Genomic DNA, 18,341 nt, shown 5'->3' with positions numbered 1-18,341 from the left:
CACTGATACTGAGCACTGATATTGAGATTTCCACTGAGAGAACATAGCCACGTCCTCTCCGCTCTCTCTTCAATGCACGAGTAAAAATGGCAGCAACGCGCAGCTCTTTATATGGAATCCGAATCTCACGAGAATCTGACAGCGGGATGATGACATTTTCCCTTGTTCAGGTTTTCCGAGTCAGGCGGGAACAACCGAGCCTGCCTCGGACCAGTGTAAACCACGTGGAGTTCGTGGGGAATTCGGTTCTCGGAGAACCGAACCCGCTCCTCTCTACCTTATACCCATCAATTTTTTTTATTTTCAATCTAAGCCCCTGCAGTTTTCTGTAAGCATCTGCTTCGCTATGATGATCAACAAGTCACAAGGGCAAACACTCAGGGCTTGAGGCGTAGATCTTAGGACCAGCTGCTACAAGCATGGCAGAGGTGTCACTATCACTGGTGACACCCAGAGAGGTGGCGAGGGAGATTGTAATGCAGTGCGCGCAGATAAACAGCGCAATGGTAAAAAGGAGGCATGGTTTCATAGGTAGGGGCGTGGCCTGGTGGCCTGAATCTACATTTTGTTGCTCCGGGTGTCCCGGGGGTTGGGGGCTGCACCCGGGGACTAGTGTGTGAGCGGTGCTGGCTCCTGCACAGTGACAGGGCATGGCCACCCAGCATGACGCCTCCCTTCTTGACCATGCTGTAATTGCAGTCGCACTGCAGTTCAGCGTGATCATAAAAAATGGTGTAGGCTCCTGCTGGTGCAGACTGTAGAGAAAAGCTGCTGTGACCACGCCCCCTGTGTCTCCTCCGTTGCAGACCCCATTTTGAAGCCTTGCCCCCGGACTAAGAGAAAAGAATGCCCTTGCGCACTATCCTGACTTCTCCTCCCGTCTGCTTAATTTGTGCCTTCCAACGCACAATGCGAACAACAGGTGGTGCTGCAGGGCCCACACCCTTTTACTTGCCTTACAGAACAGCTCTGGAGCTGTTACAGTGCCCTGCTGCTGCAAGAAATCAGCTTGAATGCATCAGGGGATGGGGCATGGCCAACATGAGCCCCACACCAAAGGAGGGTGGGGGTGTTTAATGCGAACTAGGGGTCATCCAAGCACTGCAAAAGGCCGCCATGCCCTGCATGCCCCTTTTCTCTTTTCATATGCAGATGAGGGTTCCAGTCAACTTTGGCCCACTGCTTGGATAACATCACCGTATGCAAATCCGTCTGCTGCAGACCTTCCCCCAGGAGTGCTTGTACTAGTTGTTGCATATGGGCCCTCATTCCGAGTCGTTCGCTCTGTAAATTTCATCGCATCGCAGTGAAATTCTGCTTAGTACGCATGCGCAATATTCGCACTGCGACTGCGCCAAGTAATTTTACAATGAAGAAAGTATTTTTACTCACGGCTTTTTCTTCGCTCCGGCGATCGTAATGTGATTGACAGGAAATGGGTGTTACTGGGCGGAAACAGGCCGTTTTATGGGCGTGTGGGAAAAAACGCTACAGTTTCCGGAAAAAACGCAGGAGTGGCCGGAGAAACGGGGGAGTGTCTGGTCGAACTCTGGGAGTGTTTGTGACGTCAAACCAGGAACGACAAGCACTGAACTGATCGCAGATGCCGAGTAAGTCTGAAGCTACTCTGAAACTGCTAAGTAGTTTGTAATCGCAATATTGTGAATACATCGGTCGCAATTTTAAGAAGCTAAGATTCACTCCCAGTAGGCGGCGGCTTAGCGTGTGTAACTCTGCTAAAATCGCCTTGCGAGCGATCAACTCGGAATGAGGGCCATGGTTTGATATTTGATGGTGCTTCAGTATTAGGCAGCCTTCCGCCCTCCCATGTTCATCTGAAAAGATGTGGTCTCCCTGCAGTTGTTGTCCCCAGATGAGAGTTCCCTTGTGCTGCCTCAGTTGAATCTCCTTTACTTGACAGAGATGTGCCTGAGCAGCGGCCCTCACCAGCCCTATCCCAAATCATACTTATTTTGCATAGGAGATACCATGGTCATGAAGATTGTTCTCCCAGGGTGAGGTTCATTCATTGCATTCTGGGTATGCTGACCCCTGTGATTTTCCCAAATGTGGGAAACTCGACTGCATTATTTGTGGTAGTGGGGGACTGTGTTTGTGCTTTCCTCTGGTCAGCTCTGGTAAAAGTCAGATTTCTTTGTCTCAGATCTTCCTCTAGCCTTGTTCTTCTTTCGAGAGTTCCCTTGTGCTGCTTCAGTTGGATCTCCTTCATTTCACAGGGGGGAACCCGAGCAGCGACCCTCCCCAGCTCTAGCCCAACTCCTACTTACCTGCCAGGTGAGATACTATGATCATGAAGGTGCTTCTCCCAGGGCAAGGCTCAACCATTGCACTCTGGGTGTGCTGCTCCTGCGATTTCCCCAAATGTGGGAAACTTGACTGCATAATTTGTGTTTCCCCTCGTCGGCTCTCGTATAATTCAGATCTCTTTGTCTCAGGTCTCTCTCCAGCCTAGTTTGCTGTCTGTTTCCACTTCTCTTTTCTTGAGCCGCTCCCTTCTATGCCCTTGCGCACTATCCTGACTTCTCCCGTCTGCTTACTTCGTGCCTTCCAACGCACAATGCGAACTACAGGTAGTGCTGCAGGGCCCACACCCTTTTACTTGCCTTACAGAGTAGCTCTGGAGCAGTTACAGTGCCCAGCTGCTGCAAGAAATCAGCTTGAATGCTTCAGGGGCTGGGGCATAGCCAACATGAGCCCCACACCGAAGGAGGGAGGAGGTGTGTAATGCAAACTAGGGGTCATCCAAGCGCTGCAAAAGGCCGCCATGCCCTGCACGCCCCTTTTCTCTTTTCATATGCAGACGAGGGTTGAAGCCAACTTTGACCCACTGCTTGGATGACTTCACCATATGCAAATCCATCTGCTGCAGGCCTTCCCCCAGGAATGCTTGCACTAGTTGTTGCATTTGGTTTGTTGTTTGGGGGTGCTTCAGTATTAGGCAGCCTTCTGCCCTCACATGTTCATCTGAATATATGTGTTCTCCCTGCAGTTGTTGTCCCCAGATGAGAGTTCCCTTGTGCTGCCTCAGTTGAATCTCCTTTACTTGACAGAGATGTGCCTGAGCAGCGGCCCTCCCCAGCCCTATCCCAAATCATACTTATTTTGCATAGGCGATACCATGGTCATGAAGATTGTTCTCCCAGGGTGAGGTTCATTCATTGCATTCTGGGTATGCTGACCCCTGTGATTTCCCCAAATGTGGGAAACTCGACTGCATTATTTGTGGTAGTGGGGGACTGTGTTTGTGCTTTCCTCTGGCCAGCTCTGGAAAAAGTCAGATTTCTTTGTCTCAGATCTTCCTCTAGCCTTGTTCTTCTTTCGAGAGTTCCCTTGTGCTGCCTCAGTTGGATCTCTTTCACTTGACAGGGGGGTGCCCGAACAGCGACCCTCCCCAGCTCTAGCCCAACTCCTACTTACCTGCCAGGTGAGATACTATGATCATGAAGGTGCTTCTCCCAGGGCAAGGCTCACCCATTGCACTCTGGGTGTGCTGCCCCTGCGATTTCCCCAAATGTGGGAAACTTGACTGCATAATTTGTGTTTCCCTTGGTCGGCTCTCGTATAATTCAGATCTCTTTGTCTCAGGTCTCTCTCCAGCCTAGTTTGCTGTCTGTTTCCACTTCTCTTTTCTTCAGCCGCTCCCTTCTATACCCTTGTGCACTATCCTGACTTCTCCTCCCGTCTGCTTACTTTGTGCCTTCCAATGCACAATGCAAACTACAGGTAGTGCTGCAGGGCCCACACCCTTTTACTTGCCTTACAGAGCAGCTCTGGAGCTGTTACAGTGCCCAGCTGCTGCAAGAAATCAGCTTGAATGCTTCAGGGGATGGGGCATGGCCAACATGAGCCCCACACCAAAGGAGGGTGGAGGTGTTTAATGCGAACTAGGGGTCATCCAAGCACCGCAAAAGGCCGCCATGCCCTGCACGCCCCTTTTCTCTTTTCATATGCAGATGAGGGTTGAAGCCAACTTTGACCCACTGCTTGGATGACATCACCGTATGCAAATCCGTCTTCTGCAGAACTTCCCCCAGGAATGCTTGCACTAGTTGTTGCATTTGGTTTGTTGTTTGGGGGTGCTTCAGTATTAGGCAGCCTTCTGCCCTCCCATGTTCATCTGAAAATATGTGTTCTCCCTGCAGTTGTTGTCCCCAGATGAGAGTTCCCTTGTGCTGCCTCAGTTAAATCTCCTTTACTTGACAGAGATGTGCATGAGCAGCTGCCCTCCCCAGCCCTATTCCAAATCATACTTATTTTGCATAGGAGATACCATGGTCATGAAGATTTTTCTCCCAGGGTGAGGTTCATTCATTGCATTTTGGGTATGCTGACCCCTGTGATTTCCCCAAATGTGGGAAACTCAACTGCATTATTTGTGGTAGTGGGGGGCTGTGTTTGTGCTTTCCTCTGGTCAGCTCTGGTAAAAGTCAGATTTCTTTGTCTCAGATTTTCCTCTAGCCTTGTTCTGCAATGAATGAACCTCACCCTGGGAGAACAATCTTCATGACCATGGTATCGCCTATGCAAAATAAGTATGATTTGGGATAGGGCTGGGGAGGGCCGCTGCTCAGGCACATCTCTGTCAAGTATAGGAGATTCAACTGAGGCAGCACAAGGGAACTCTCATCTGGGGACAACAACTGCAGGGAGAACACATATTTTCAGATGAACATGGGAGGGCAGAAGGCTGCCTAATACTGAAGCACCCCAAACAACAAACCAAATGCAACAACTAGTACAAGCATTCCTGGGGGAAGTTCTGCAGAAGACGGATTTGCATACGGTGATGTCATCCAAGCAGTGGGCCAAAGTTGGCTGGAACCCTCATCTGCATATGAAAAGAGAAAAGGGGTATGCAGGGCATGGCGGCCTTTTGCGGCGCTTGGATGACCCTTAGTTCGCATTAAACACCCCCACCCTCCTACGGTGTGGGGCTCATGTTAACAATGCCCCAGCCCCTGAAGCATTCAAGATGATTTCTTACAGCAGCTTGGCACTGTAACAGCTCCAGAGCTGCTCTGTAAGGCAAGTAAAAGGGTGTGTAGTTTGCATTGTTCATTGGAAGGCACAAAGTAAGCAGACAGGAGGAGAAGTCAGGATAGTACACAAGGGTATAAAAGGGAGGGGCTCAAGAAAAAAGAAGTGGAAACAGACAGCAAACTAGGCTGGAGAGAGACCTGAGACAAAGAGATCTGAATTATACGAGAGCTGACCAGGGGAAACACAAATTATGCAATCAAGTTTCCCACATTTGGGGAAATCGCAGGGGCAGCACACCCAGAGTGCAATGGGTGAGCCTTGCCCTGGGAGAAGCACCTTCATGATCATAGTATCTCACCTGGCAGGTAAGTAGGAGTTGGGCTTGAGCTGGGGAGGGTCGCTGCTCGGGCACCCCCCTGTCAAGTGAAGGAGATCCAACTGAGGCAGCACAAGGGAACTCTCGAAAGAAGAACAAGGCTAGAGGAAGATCTGAAACAAAGAAATCTGACTTTTACCAGAGCTGACCAGAGGAAAACTCAAACACAGTCCCCCACTACCACAAATAATGCAGTCGAGTTACCCACATTTGGGGAAATCACAGGGGTCAGCATACCCAGAATGCAATGAATGAACCTCACCCTGGGAGAATAATCTTCATGACCATGGTATCTCCTATGCAAAATAAGTATGATTTGGGATAGGGCTGGGGAGTGCCGCTGCTCAGGCACATCTCTGTCAAGTAAAGGAGATTCAACTGAGGCAGCACAAGGGAACTCTCATCTGGGGACAACAACTGCAGGGAGAACACATATTTTCAGATGAACATGGGAGGGCAGAAGGCAGCCTAATACTGAAGCACCCCCAAACAACAAACCAAATGCAACAACTAGTGCAAGCATTCCTGGGGGAAGGCCTGCCGCAGATGGATTTGCATATGGTGATGTCATCCAAGCAGTGGGTCAAAGTTGGCTTCAACCCTCGTCTGCATATGAAAAGAGAAAAGGGGCGTGCAGGGCATGGCGGCCTTTTGCGGCGCTTGGATGACCCTTAGTTTGCATTAAACACCCCCACCCTCCTTCGGTGTTGGTCTCATGTTGGCCATGCCCCAGCCCCTGAAGCATTCAAGCTGATTTCTTGCAGCAGCTTGGCACTGTAACAGCTCCAGAGCTGCTCTGTAAGGCAAGTAAAAGGGTGTGGGCCCTGCAGCACTACCTGTAGTTTGCATTGTGCATTGGAAGGCACAAAGTAAGCAGAGAGGAGGAGAAGTCAGGATAGTGCACAAGGGTATAAAAGGGAGGGGCTCAAGAAAAAAGAAGTGGAAACAGACAGCAAACTAGGCTGGAGAGAGACCTGAGACAAAGAGATCTGAATTATACGAGAGCCGACCAGGGGAAACACAAATTCTGCAGTCAAGTTTCCCACATTTGGGGAAATCGCAGGGGCAGCACACCCAGAGTGCAATGGGTGAGCCTTGCCCTGGGAAAAGCACCTTCATGATCATAGTATCTCACCTGGCAGGTAAGTAGGAGTTTGGCTAGAGCTGGGGAGGGTCGCTGCTCGGGCACATCCCTGTCAAGTGAAGGAGATCCAACTGAGGCAGCACAAGGGAACTCTCGAAAGAAGAACAAGGCTAGAGGAAGATCTGAGACAAAGAAATCTGACTTTTACCAGAGCTGACCAGAGGAAAACACAAACACAGTCCCCCACTACAACAAATAATGCAGTCGAGTTTCCCACATTTGGGGAAATCACAGGGGTCAGCATACCCAGAATGCAATGAATGAACCTCACCCTGGGAAAACAATCTTCATGACCATGGTATCACCTATGCAAAATAAGTATGATTTGGGATAGGGCTGGGGAGGGCCGCTGCTCAGGCACATCTCTGTCAAGTAAAGGAGATTCAACTGAGGCAGCACAAGGGAACTCTCATCTGGGGACAACAACTGCAGGGAGAACACATATTTTCAGATGAACATGGGAGGGCAGAAGGCTGCCTAATACTGAAGCACCCCCAAACAACAAACCAAATGCAACAACTAGTGCAAGCATTCCTGGGGGAAGGCCTGCAGCAGATGGATTTGCATATGGTGATGTCATCCAAGCAGTGGGTCAAAGTTGGCTTCAACCCTCGTCTGCATGTGAAAAGAGAAAAGGGGCGTGCAGGGCATGGCGCCCTTTTGCGGCGCTTGGATGACCCCTAGTTCGCATTAAACACCTCCACCCTCCTTCGGTGTGGGGCTCATATTGGCTATGCCTCAGCCCCTGAAGCATTCAAGCTGATTTCTTGCAGTAGCTGGGTTCTGTAACAGCTCCAGAGCTGCTCTGTACGGCAAGTAAAAGGGTGTGGGCCCTGCAGCACTACCTGTAGTTTGCATTGTGCATTGGAAGGCACAAAGTAAGCAGACAGGAGAAGTAAGGATAGTGCGCAAGGGCATAGAAGGGAGCGGCTCAAGAAAAGAGAAGTGGAAACAGACAGCAAACTAGGCTGGAGAGAGACCTGAGACAAAGAGATCTGAATTATACGAGAACCGACCAGGGGAAACACAAATTATGCAGTCAAGTTTCCCACATTTGGGGAAATCGCAGGAGCAGCACACCCAGAGTGCAATGGGTGAGCCTTGCCCTGGGAGAAGCACCTTCATGATCATAGTATCTCACCTGGCAGGTAAGTAGGAGTTGGGCTAGAGCTGGGGAGGGTCGCTGCTCGGGTACCCCCTGTCAAGTGAAGGAGATCCAACTGAGGCAGCACAAGGGAACTCTCGAAAGAAGAACAAGGCTAGAGGAAGATCTGAGACAAAGAAATCTGACTTTTACCAGAGCTGACCAGAGGAAAGCACAAACACAGTCCCCCACTACCACAAATAATGCAGTCGAGTTTCCCACATTTGGGGAAATCACAGGGGTCAGCATACCCAGAATGCAATGAATGAACCTCACCCTGGGAGAACAATCTTCATGACCATGGTATCTCCTATGCAAAATAAGTATGATTTGGGATAGGGCTGGGGAGGGCCGCTGCTCAGGCACATCTCTGTCAAGTAAAGGAGAGATGGTCTGCCAGATTACATAATGCATACCAGAGCCATAACTAGACTTTTTGGTGCCCTGTGACAGAGAATTATATTCCCCCCCCCTCCCCATTTTTGCAATATGGACAAAAGGTGCATGCCTTGTGGGGAAGGGGCATAACAAGATTGGTCTCAGAGAAAGCACATGAGATATGAAGATATATCTAGTATACTTGACACTCAATGGTTTGTGGTATTGCCGGGGTGCCCTCCTTAAATGCATATACAGTCACACATGGCATGTTTGTGCAAATGGCATATCAGCACTAACTGGTGACATGCCATTTGTACAAGTAAGCCATGTGTGACTAATATATAAACATGCTTTATTAAATAACACCTCAAACTATCATACCCAGGATTCAAACCTATAACCTGTTGAATTCTAATCAAACACCCTACCCATTGAGCTACTTGATCCTGCATCTTTTCTAACCTCCAAAAACAGATTCAGTTGCATTTTCCAGCGTGTTTTGTTTGCGCCTTTGCAAATGTCTTACATCGACAAACTTATTTAGTACTATTTTGCAAATAGGGTTACATTGTCGCAACATTGTGTTCCCTAATTGCTTGATTTTTTAAATGCAACAATTGATAAAGACACCTGATAATTGCTCTGTGGAGTCTTATTTTGTGTTTTGTGTTTAGTCTTTAGATCTGAATTTGAATGTACTTGTGAACTAACTTAATTTCCTACTTCTAAATTCATTCCTAAATTCACTACTTACATGAATCCTGTAGTTGGGCATTTTGGGACTTCGATTGTGGGCATTGTTTTGTGTCCAGACCAGCAGCAGGTGGTGTGCATTTGCTGGAAAGGCATCGAAGACCTCCGATATGCTGCATCTCCTGATGTGTGTCTCCCTCAAGTCGCTGTCAGCAAATGCCTGCTAGACACCCCATTCCAAGCTGATTGTGACATCATGGAACATGCATCATAGAACAGGCATGCTAAAACATGGGTCTTCAACCTGCGACCCTCCAGCTGCTGTGGAACTACACATCCCAGCATGCCCTGCCTCAGTTTTAGCATACCTTAATAGCAAAACTGTGGCAGGGCATGCTGGGATGTGTAGTTTCACAGCAGCTGGAGGGCCACAGGATGAAGACCCATGTGCTAGAGCCAAGCCGCAGGTACATTGAATGCTAGCAAGCTGAATATTTAAATCCTTTTTGTTCCGCAGCATTCCAATGCGGAAGATTCCATGGAACCAGAGATCCTTCCATTGAGAAGGACATGCTGCCTGGATGACTACACTGTGCAAATTAAATCACGGAGCCAGTTGGCTTGTGGGTGGCTCTGGTGACTGGGTGGTTGGGTGGGTGGTGTGTCGGAAGTGGAGCGCATGCAAATGATTGTGTATCATCTAGCTAGTGAGAGAGAAAACTCATGCAGGAGTGTGCCTGCTTGTCAGTGGGTTATGCACCTTGCCAGACGTTAAATCTACATAGAGCAGCTGGAGGGGACAAGAGCAGGTTTGCAAAATATAGATAGAAGAGCATATATGCTGGCGCATTCTCCATGATTGTGTCAGCTTATGTTTTGGTGCACTGCACTTTCCTCCACTAAGTTTTAGCCATTTTTGTTAAGCTCAAGTGTAGTTGCTTCTCGGCCTTTTGGCTGTGATCTTGTATCGTGGTTGAAGGGTCTGCTGGAGGGAGGGATTGTTTTCTTCATTGGCGAAAGATCAAAGATATTCCAGGATGGAAGGCTTGGGAACACTATCTGTTTTTCAGTTGTGGAAGAGCACAGAGGTCGGATTGGACTACATTCTATAGTAAAGGATATCTTTCTATTTATTGACCCTCCCCTTATATGTGTCTGTGTTACAATAAAGCTTCGGTTTTGTGAATCCCTCACCCTCTTACACTCCACACCCATAGCCTTATTAACTGTTGTATTATTGTATAGTTTAAATGTAGAGTGCAGTTCATGATTTATAGTGTAGACTGGCCTGTGCTGTAGTTCTTGAACTGTACTATACCGTCAGCATTTGTATTGTGTTTTGGCTGTGCTGCAACACTGTATTTATGTGTGCAATGTTTATGTATGTTTTTTTTATGTCAATAAAGACTGCTTTTTCAAGCCAATATCTGAAAACAATCAATGTTTATCTTTGATGGCAATAAAAGTGGTATGATATTTGATGCTTTTGAAATCCAATATCTGATATGTCCCCTATCTGGGAACCATATATTAAATGGCTTTTCAGAAAAGGGAGATGGGAGAAGAGCTTTCAGTACTTGTAGGACCGATGCACATAAAGAAGCAAAAAAACATACATAAACATTACACACATAAGTACCGCGTTGCGGCACAGCCAAAACACAATAGAAATGCTGACGGTATAGTACAGTTCAAGAACTACAGCACAGGCCAGCCTACACTATAAATCATGAACTGCACTATACATTTAAACTGTACAATAATACAACAGTTAATAAGGCTATGGGTGTGGAGTGTAAGAGGGTGAGGAAATCACAAGCCCGAAGCTTTATTGAAAGACTGACACATATAAGGGGAGGATTAATAAATAGAAAGACATCCTTTACTATAGAATGTAGTCCAATCCGGTCTTTCAACTCTTTCACAATTGAAAAACGGATAGTGTTCCCAAGCCTTCCATCCTGGAATATCTTTGGTCTTTCGCCAATGAAGAAAGCAATCCCTCCCTCCAGCAGACCCTTCAACCACAATACAAGATCACAGCCAAAAGGCCGAGAAACAACTACACTTGAGCTTAACAAAAATGGCTAAAACTTAGTGGAGGAAAGTGCAGTGCACCAAAACATAAGCTGACACAATCATGGAGAATGCGCCAGCATATATGCTCTTCTATCTATATTTTGCAAACCTGCTCTTGTCCCCTCCAGCTGCTCTATGTAGATTTAACGTCTGGCAAGGTGCATAACCCACTGACAAGCAGGCACACTCTCACTAGCTGGATGATACACAATCATTTGCATGTGCTCCACCTCCGAAACACCACCCACCCAACCACCCAGTCACCAGAGCCACCCACAAACCAACTGGCTCCGTGATTTAATTTGCACAGTGTAGTCATCCAGGCAGCATGTCCTTTCAATGGAAGGATCTCTGGTTCCATGGAATCTTCCGCATTGGAATGCTGCGGAACAAAAAGGATTTAAATATTCAGCTTGCTAGCATTCAATGTACCTGCGGCTTGGCTCTAGCACATGGGTCTTCATCCTGTGGCCCTCCAGCTGCTGTGAAACTACACATCCCAGCATGCCCTGCCACAGTTTTGCTATTAAGGTATGCTAAAACTGAGGCAGGGCATGCTGGGATGTGTAGTTCCACAGCAGCTGGAGGGTCGCAGGTTGAAGACCCATGTTTTAGCATGCCTGTTCTATGATGCATGTTCCGTGATGTCACAATCAGCTTGGAATGGGGTGTCTAGCAGGCATTTGCTGACAGCGACTTGAGGGAGACACACATCAGGAGATGCAGCATATCGGAGGTCTTCGATGCCTTTCCAGCAAATGCACACCACCTGCTGCTGGTCTGGACACAAAACAATGCCCACAATCGAAGTCCCAAAATGCCCAACTACAGGATTCATGTAAGTAGTGAATTTAGGAATGAATTTAGAAGTAGGAAATTAAGTTAGTTCACTAGTACATTCAAATTCAGATCTAAAGTCTAGGTAGGCCTCACGTCCTGGCAGCCGCCAGCATTTAAAAATGCCTTGATTAGAGGTACGGAATTAAATGTAGATAAGAAGTAGACACAAAATAAGACTCCGCAGAGCAGTTATCAGGTGTTTTTATCAATTGCTGCATTTAAAAAATCAAGCAATTAGGGAACACAATGTTGCAACAATGTAACCCTATTTGCAAAATAGTACTAAATAAGTTTGTCGATGTAAGACATTTGCAAAGGCGCATCCAAAACACGCTGGAAAATGCAACTGAATCTGTTTTTGGAGGCTAGAATAGGAAATGTGCATCGGTCCTACAAGTACTGAAAGCTCTTCTCCCATCTCCCTTTTCTGAAAAGCCATTTAATATATGGTTCCCAGATAGGGGACATATCAGATATTGCCTTTCAAAAGCAGCAAATATCATACCACTTCTATTGCCATCAAAGATAAACATTGATTGTTTTCAGATATTGGATTGAAAAAGCAGTCTTTATTGACATAAAGAAGCAAAAAAACATACATAAACATTACACACATAAGTACTGTGTTGCAGCACAGCCAAAACACAATACAAATGCTGTCGGTATAGTACAGTTCAAGAACTACAGCACAGGCCAGCCTACACTATAAATCATGAACTGCACTATACATTTAAACAATACAATAGTTAATAAGGCTATGGGTGTGGAGTGTAAGAGGGTGACGGAATCACAAGCCCAAAGCTTTATTGAAAGACAGACACATATAAAGGGAGGATTAATAAATACAAAGATACCCTTTACTATAGAATGTAGTCCAATCCGGTCTTTCAACTCTTCCACAACTGAAAAACGGATAGTGTTCCCAAGCCTTCCATCCTGGAATATCTTCAGTCTCTCGCCAATGAAGAAAACAATCCCTCCAGCAGACTCTTCAACCACGATACAATATCACAGCCAAAAGAGCGAGAAGCAACTACACTTGCGTTTAAACAAAATGGCTAAAACTTAGTGGAGGAAAGTGCAGTGCACCAAAACATAAGCTGACACAATCATGGAGAATGCGCCAGCATATATGCTCTTCTGTCTATATTTTCCAAACCTGCTCTTGTCCCCTCCAGTTGCTCCATGTAGATTTGACGTCTGGCAAGGTGCATAACTCACTGACAAGCAGGCACACTCTTGCATGAGTTTTCTCTCTCACTAGCTGGATGATACACATTCATTTGCATGTGCTCCACCTCCGACACACCGCCCACCCAACCACCCAGTCACCAGAGCCACCCACAAGCCAACTGGCTCCGTGATTTAATTTGCACAGTGCAGTCATCCAGGCAGCATGTCCTTCTCAATGGAATAATCTCTGGTTCCATGGAATCTTCCGCATTGGAATGCTGCGGAACAAAAAGGATTTAAACATTCAGCTTGCTAGCATTCAATGTACCTGCGGTTTGGTTCTAGCACATGGGTCTTCATCCTGTGGCCCTCCAGCTGCTGTGAAACTACACATCCCAGCATGCCCTGCCACAGTTTTGCTATTAAGGTATGCTAAAACTGAGGCAGGGCATGCTGGGATATGTAGTTCCACAGCAGCTGGAGGATCGCAGGTTGAAGACCCATGTTCTAGCATGCCTGTTCTATGATGCATGTTCCGTGATGTCACAATCAGCTTGGAATGGGGTGTCTAGCATGCATTTGCTGACAGCCACTTGAGGCAGACACACATCAGGAGATGCAGCATATCGGAGATCTTCGATGCCTTTCCAGCAAATGCACACCACCAGCTGCTGGTCTGGACACAAAACAATGCCCACAATTGAATGCTCAAAATGCCCAACTACAGGATTAATGTAAGTAGTGAATTTAGGAATGAATTTAGAAGTAGGAAATTAAGTAAGTTCACAAGTACATTCAAATTCAGATCTAAAGACTAGGTAGGCCTCACGTCCTGGCAGCGCCCAGCATTTAAAAATGCCTTGATTATAGGTAGGGAATTAAATGTAGATAAGAAGTAGACACAAAAGAAGACTCCACAGAGCAATTATCAGGTGTCTTTATCAATTTTTGCATTTAAAAAATCAAGCAATTAGGGAACACAATGTTGCGACAATGTAACCCTATTTGCAAAATAGTACTAAATAAGTTTGTCGATGTAAGACATTTGCAAAGGCGCAAACAAAACACGCTGGAAAATGCAACTGAATCTGTTTTTGGAGGTTAGAATAGATGCAGGATCAAGTAGCTCAATGGGTAGGGTGTTTGACTAGAATTTAACAGGTTATAGGTTTGAATCCTGGGTATGATAGTTTGAGGTGTTATTTAATAAAGTATGTTTATATATTAGTCACACATGGCTTACTTGTACAAATGGCATGTCACCAGTTAGTGCTGACTGCTGATATGCCATTTACACAAACATGCCATGTGTGACTGTATATGCATTTAAGGAGGGCACCCCTGCAATACCACAAACCATTGAGTGTCAAGTATACTAGATATATCTTCATATCTCATGTGCTTTCTCTGAGACCAATCTTGTTATGCCCCTTCCCCACAAGGCATGCGCCTTTTGTCCATATTGCAAAAATGGGGGGGTGGGCATATAATTCTCTGTCACAGGGCACCAAAAAGTCTAGTTATGGCTCTGGTATGCATTATGTAATCTGGCAGACCATCTCTCCAACACTGGCTGGTTGGAATAGAAATCCGGTTATCTATGTGAGCAAATGACCATCAACGATTTACTCTCAAACACTAAAAAATGGACAAAAATGGTCCCCTGAACAAATTGGTTAAATTTTGGGTTTAACCAATTTGTGTAATGACCATTTTTGACCACTTTTCTAGTGTTTGGGAGCAAATGGTTAATTGACATTTGCTCCTATACATTACCAGATTTTCATTCCATCCATCCAGACTGGATAGATAGCCTGACAGATAATTGTGTAGTGTACGCCCAGGCTAACTGTTAGTCATGCTTTATTTTATGACAGCACATAAATGGGTGGGCAGATCCAGGGCAAGCACTGCCCACTCATGCATAGTTGTCAACTGATGTGAAGTTCCAGGGGGCAATCTCAGTTATAAAGAGAAGTATCTGGAAATTGTCCCTAGTTAAAAAAAAAAAAAAAATTTGATCAATTCCATTTATTTAGTATGATATCCCAGGTGATAGGATGCCGGCAGTCAGAACAACAGACTTTATTAAATAACACATCTCAAACTACCATACCCAGGATTCAAACCTATAACCTGTTGAATTCTAATCAAACACCCTACCTATTGAGCTATTTGATCCTGCATAAAAATTGTGAACATTATATGAAGCTATTGGTACTTTGCAAAAAAAAAGAATCAGCATTACAACGCAGCAGATCCATGCAGTTTGCAGCCACACACTACATGTATCTGCTCAGCCACAATGCTGATTATTTCTTCACAAAGTACAAGGTGAGCTCCAAACAGAATTCTCTAGCTTAGAATTATACCTTTCTTTGCCAAACCTAGAAGTCGGGCCCCCCACCCGGGGATCCCCCAGAGGGAGGCCTGCACCGTCATGCGGCAGGCTTGTCCGTTTTGGAAGCAGGCTGATGGGCAGCCCAGGATTGCTTCAGTCTGGGCTTGGCAGGTCCGGAAACATGAGCTTGCTTTGGGTATGCCTGACCTTGGGTACGCTTTACCTGGAGGATGAAAGGGCCAAGAAAAGTACTTTTAGCCTTCTGCGTGGTAGGAGTCATACTAGGTAGGCAAGCTGTTTTAGCAGTAGCCAGATCAGCTACAATCTTATTGAGGTCTTCTCCAAAAGGAGATTCAACTGAGGCAGCACAAGGGAACTTTCATCTGGGGACAACAACTGCAGGGAGAACACATATTTTCAGATGAACATGGTAGGGCAGAAGGCTGCCTAATACTGAAGCACCCCCAAACAACAAATCAAATGCAACTTACTTGACAGAGATGTGCCTGAGCAACGGCCCTCCCCAGCCCTATCCCAAATCATACTTATTTTGCATAGGAGATACCATGGTCATGAAGATTGTTCTCCCAGGGTTAGGTTCATTCATTGCATTCTGGGTATGCTGACCCCTGTGATTTCCCCAAATGTGGGAAACTCGACTGCATTATTTGTGGTAGTGGGGGACTGTGTTTGTGCTTTCCTCTGGTCAGCTCTGGTAAAAGTCAGATTTCTTTGTCTCAGATCTTACTCTAGCCTTGTTCTTCTTTCGAGAGTTCCCTTGTGCTGCCTCAGTTGGATCTCCTTCACTTGACAGGGGGGTGCCCGAGCAGCGACCCTCCCCAGCTCTAGCCCAACTCCTACTAACCTGCCAGGTGAGATACTATGATCATGAAGTTGCTTCTCCCAGGGCAAGGCTCACCCATTGCACTCTGGGTGTGCTGCCCCTTGCGATTTCCCCAAATGTGGGAAACTTGACTGCATAATTTGTGTTTCCCCTGGACGGCTCTCGTATAATTCAGATCTCTTTGTCTCAGGTCTCTCTCCAGCCTAGTATGCTGTCTGTTTCCACTTCTCTTTTCTTGAGCCCCTCCCTTCTATAACCTTGTGCACTATCCTGACTTCTCCTCCCATCTGCTTACTTTGTGCCTTCCAATGCACAATGCAAACTACAGGTAGTGCTGCAGGGCCCACACCCTTTTACTTGCCTTACAGAGCAGCTCTGGAGCTGTTACAGTACCCAGCTGCTGCAAGAAATCAGCTTGAATGCTTCAGGGGCTGGGGCATGGCCAACATGAGCCCCACACCGAAGGAGGGTGGGGGTGTTTAATGCGAACTAGGGGTCATCCAAGCGTCGCAAAAGGCCGCCATGCCCTGCATATCCCTTTTCTCTTTTCATAAGCAGACGAGGGTTGAAGCCAACTTTGACCCACTGCTTGGATGACATCACTTGCTGCCTTTCCAATGAAGCAAGTTTAATTTAGTAATAGGTGAAAAACCATCCCTACAAAGATGTTAATCAGATACTTGGCTTTGTGGACACTTTTCAGAGAACAAATTTGTTAGCATAAAAATAAAGCCAGAAAATGAAGATCTGTTTAATCACTCAGTTGGATTTTTCTGCCAGCATATTTCTTTTTCTCTGCAACCCACTTCTAAATTGTGCTTCCTAGCTATTTTTTATAAAATCACTTAATCAAATCTAACTCTGATTACATCAGAGAAGGCCAGGTACCCTACACCATAAGAGGGGGTTTGAAATTTTGACTTGTCTACTTAAAGATCACCAAAATCTGATAACAAGGTAAATTACGTCCCTGGGTAGGATTGAACCACCAACCTTTTGGTTAATAACCGAACACGCTAACTGATTGCGCCACAGAGACACATTGCAAAAGTATATACTGACAAAGGCTAATAAGCATTCATCTAGAACGTTTCCTAGAAAAACTTTAAAAAGTCAATAATCTGGAGAGTTTTTGTAAGATGTTTCTTCCATCAACCAATGAAGAAACACATTGGTACTTTCCCATGATGAGTGAGTGCTTCAGGATCTCTTGCACTTACATGTGCAGCAGAGTACTGCAATGGAAGCATGCTGGGCCCATAGCCCAGAGGTAGGCAGATTGAAACTATCCTCTGCTATATGCATTTTTTTTGTTAATTAAAGTAATCCAAAACTGGGATTGATATTTTTGCTCTTTTATTTTTACTTTAAGTACAATAACTTTTATTATTTTAATTTGTTTTAATAGTATATTGACAGTATTGTTTTCTTTCAAAAATCCACTTAATTTTCTTTACCCTATTATTCAAATGGTAATTGACAAAAACAAACTACATTGTCACCAGAAGAGCAATACAAAATGTACAAGTGATATATTAAAATCTTCTTTCCAGCTTGAATTTCAATGATGCATTGGGGCAACGATTTTGTGAGAAACCTCTTCACCCTTAAATAAAGATTTTCTTAATTCCTTACCTGTGTGCTAATTAGATATCACCTTGTTTTCACATTAAACAGACTTCCACATGAGAAAGCAGCAAGGATGCAGTGGCGTTAATGTTTCCTGGTGTCAACCTGTATTATTTCAGTAGATATTGAAATGAGGATGCATCTTGCTGCCTTTCCAATGAAGCATGTTTAATTTAGTAATAGGTGAAAAACCATCCCTACAAAGGTGTTAATCAGATACTTGGCTTTGTGGACTCTTTTCAGAGAACAAATTTGTTAGCATAAAAATAAAGCCAGAAAATGAAGAGCTGTTTAATCACTCAATTGGATTTTTCTGCCAGCATATTTCTTTTTCTCTGCAAACCACTGCTAAATTGTGCTTCCTAGCTGTTTTTTTTTATAAAATCACTTAATCAAATCTAACTCTGATTACATCAGAGTAGGCCAGGTAACCTACACCATAAGAGAGGGTTTGAAATTTTGACTTGTCTACTTAAATATCACCAAAATCTGATCACAATGTCAATTACGTCCCTGGGTGGGATTGAACCACCAACTTTTTGGTTAATAGCCGTACACACTAACTGATTGCGCTACAGCGACACTTTGCAAAAGTACATACTGACAAAGGCTAATAAGCATTCATCTAGAACGTTTCCTAGAAAAACTTTAAATAGTCAATAATCTGGAGAGTTTTTGTAAGATGTTTCTTCCATC

The 18,341-nt window shown here is 45.5% G+C and overlaps 12 non-coding genes and 1 pseudogene across 12 annotated transcripts; 7 read left to right on the top strand and 6 right to left on the bottom strand.

Annotated features, from left to right (window-relative positions):
- Positions 1 to 1,964: 1,964 nt before the first annotated feature.
- Positions 1,965 to 2,128, top strand: LOC135008800 (U1 spliceosomal RNA). The gene has a single exon (XR_010208446.1). It is a non-coding gene; the product is annotated as a U1 spliceosomal RNA (small nuclear RNA).
- Positions 2,129 to 2,280: 152 nt separating this feature from the next.
- Positions 2,281 to 2,416, top strand: LOC135008819 (U1 spliceosomal RNA; annotated as a pseudogene).
- A 698-nt stretch (positions 2,417 to 3,114) lies between these two features.
- On the top strand, positions 3,115 to 3,278 carry LOC135008574 (U1 spliceosomal RNA). The gene has a single exon (XR_010208228.1). It is a non-coding gene; the product is annotated as a U1 spliceosomal RNA (small nuclear RNA).
- Positions 3,279 to 3,430: 152 nt separating this feature from the next.
- LOC135008734 (U1 spliceosomal RNA) lies at positions 3,431 to 3,593 on the top strand. The gene has a single exon (XR_010208383.1). It is a non-coding gene; the product is annotated as a U1 spliceosomal RNA (small nuclear RNA).
- Positions 3,594 to 4,267: 674 nt separating this feature from the next.
- LOC135008552 (U1 spliceosomal RNA) lies at positions 4,268 to 4,431 on the top strand. The gene has a single exon (XR_010208207.1). It is a non-coding gene; the product is annotated as a U1 spliceosomal RNA (small nuclear RNA).
- Positions 4,432 to 5,211: 780 nt separating this feature from the next.
- On the bottom strand, positions 5,212 to 5,374 carry LOC135008767 (U1 spliceosomal RNA). Its single transcript, XR_010208413.1, has one exon. It is a non-coding gene; the product is annotated as a U1 spliceosomal RNA (small nuclear RNA).
- A 152-nt stretch (positions 5,375 to 5,526) lies between these two features.
- Positions 5,527 to 5,690, bottom strand: LOC135008673 (U1 spliceosomal RNA). The gene has a single exon (XR_010208326.1). It is a non-coding gene; the product is annotated as a U1 spliceosomal RNA (small nuclear RNA).
- Positions 5,691 to 6,364: 674 nt separating this feature from the next.
- LOC135008799 (U1 spliceosomal RNA) lies at positions 6,365 to 6,527 on the bottom strand. The gene has a single exon (XR_010208445.1). It is a non-coding gene; the product is annotated as a U1 spliceosomal RNA (small nuclear RNA).
- A 152-nt stretch (positions 6,528 to 6,679) lies between these two features.
- Positions 6,680 to 6,843, bottom strand: LOC135008642 (U1 spliceosomal RNA). Its single transcript, XR_010208294.1, has one exon. It is a non-coding gene; the product is annotated as a U1 spliceosomal RNA (small nuclear RNA).
- Positions 6,844 to 7,514: 671 nt separating this feature from the next.
- On the bottom strand, positions 7,515 to 7,677 carry LOC135008689 (U1 spliceosomal RNA). The gene has a single exon (XR_010208341.1). It is a non-coding gene; the product is annotated as a U1 spliceosomal RNA (small nuclear RNA).
- Positions 7,678 to 7,828: 151 nt separating this feature from the next.
- Positions 7,829 to 7,992, bottom strand: LOC135008670 (U1 spliceosomal RNA). Its single transcript, XR_010208323.1, has one exon. It is a non-coding gene; the product is annotated as a U1 spliceosomal RNA (small nuclear RNA).
- A 7,721-nt stretch (positions 7,993 to 15,713) lies between these two features.
- Positions 15,714 to 15,877, top strand: LOC135008564 (U1 spliceosomal RNA). The gene has a single exon (XR_010208218.1). It is a non-coding gene; the product is annotated as a U1 spliceosomal RNA (small nuclear RNA).
- A 152-nt stretch (positions 15,878 to 16,029) lies between these two features.
- Positions 16,030 to 16,193, top strand: LOC135008753 (U1 spliceosomal RNA). Its single transcript, XR_010208400.1, has one exon. It is a non-coding gene; the product is annotated as a U1 spliceosomal RNA (small nuclear RNA).
- The last annotated feature ends 2,148 nt before the right edge of the window (positions 16,194 to 18,341 follow it).

Source organism: Pseudophryne corroboree, unplaced genomic scaffold (genome assembly GCF_028390025.1).
Source record: "Pseudophryne corroboree isolate aPseCor3 unplaced genomic scaffold, aPseCor3.hap2 scaffold_223, whole genome shotgun sequence".
NCBI lineage: Eukaryota > Metazoa > Chordata > Amphibia > Anura > Myobatrachidae > Pseudophryne > Pseudophryne corroboree.
The sequence above is the reverse complement of the archived record's forward strand: the minus strand, read 5'-3'. Positions and strand labels throughout refer to the sequence as shown.